The sequence below is a fragment of the Frankliniella occidentalis genome, unplaced genomic scaffold (genome assembly GCF_000697945.3).
Source record: "Frankliniella occidentalis isolate FOCC.00 unplaced genomic scaffold, Focc_3.1 Scaffold19, whole genome shotgun sequence".
Taxonomy (NCBI): Eukaryota; Metazoa; Arthropoda; class Insecta; order Thysanoptera; family Thripidae; genus Frankliniella; species Frankliniella occidentalis.
In genome coordinates, this window is record NW_026267149.1 from 2,553,313 (window position 1) to 2,553,999 (window position 687).

Sequence of the window (687 nt, forward strand, 5' to 3'; positions counted from 1 at the left end):
GGGGGGTCTAAGCTACGCCTCCGCCACGCGTCCTCATGCCCCAGAATCTTTGCTGTCGCTGCAGCAGCCAGCGATTAGGATCTGCATATCGTCATGTCCACCCCCAGCCCGCGAGTCACACGTCGGCCCTCCGCTCGTCCCGGGCCGGCGGGGCTCGCGGCGTGGGTCCCCCTCGCCGCCCGCGCCCCGCCGAGGCCCTGGACTTGGGCCACTCAAGCTCTCTGCAGTGGCACTCTGGGACGCGATACGGACAGTAGAGGCTGACCCGACCCGTCGCCGACACGTCGCCTTCGCCAGCACGACTCTCGACGGCGCGCCCCGCGCGGCCACGACACCCGTCGCTCTCTTCCAGGTGTAAGTCCCGCTCGCCCCGCCCCCCATGCTGGCCGTCTGCACTCTCGTCTCCTCTGATTCGTCAGGGTTTCGGACATTTCTCGGGTCAGTTTCGGCATCGCTCGCTTCCGCAGTGGGGCTGGGGCTGTCGCGGAGAGGGGCCTAAATGCCGGGCCTGCCCCTCGATCGCGTGCTGGGGTACGTGCGCTCCAGTCGGCGTCGAGGCGTCCTTGACCGCGAGGTAGCGTAGGTTGTACAATCATGAACGATGTACGGGCCGACCGCTTCCATCTTTCTCCGCAGTGGCCTGTGGCCATGCCCATGGCAGTGGCGCAGAGCGGGGGGGGAGATGGG

At 68.0% G+C, this 687-nt stretch overlaps 1 protein-coding gene across 2 annotated transcripts in view; it reads left to right on the forward strand.

Annotated features, from left to right (window-relative positions):
• LOC113202785 (microsomal triacylglycerol transfer protein) overlaps positions 1–687 on the forward strand; it is a 7,608-nt gene that overhangs the window by 701 nt on the left and 6,220 nt on the right. The window contains exon 1 of one of the 2 annotated variants that reach the window (XM_052264414.1): positions 91–354. The exons of the other annotated variant lie outside the window; for it this stretch is intronic. The gene's annotated coding sequence lies outside the window, so the exon portion shown is untranslated. Of the gene's footprint in view, positions 1–90; positions 355–687 lie in introns of those variants that run through there. 2 annotated transcript variants of the gene reach the window in all.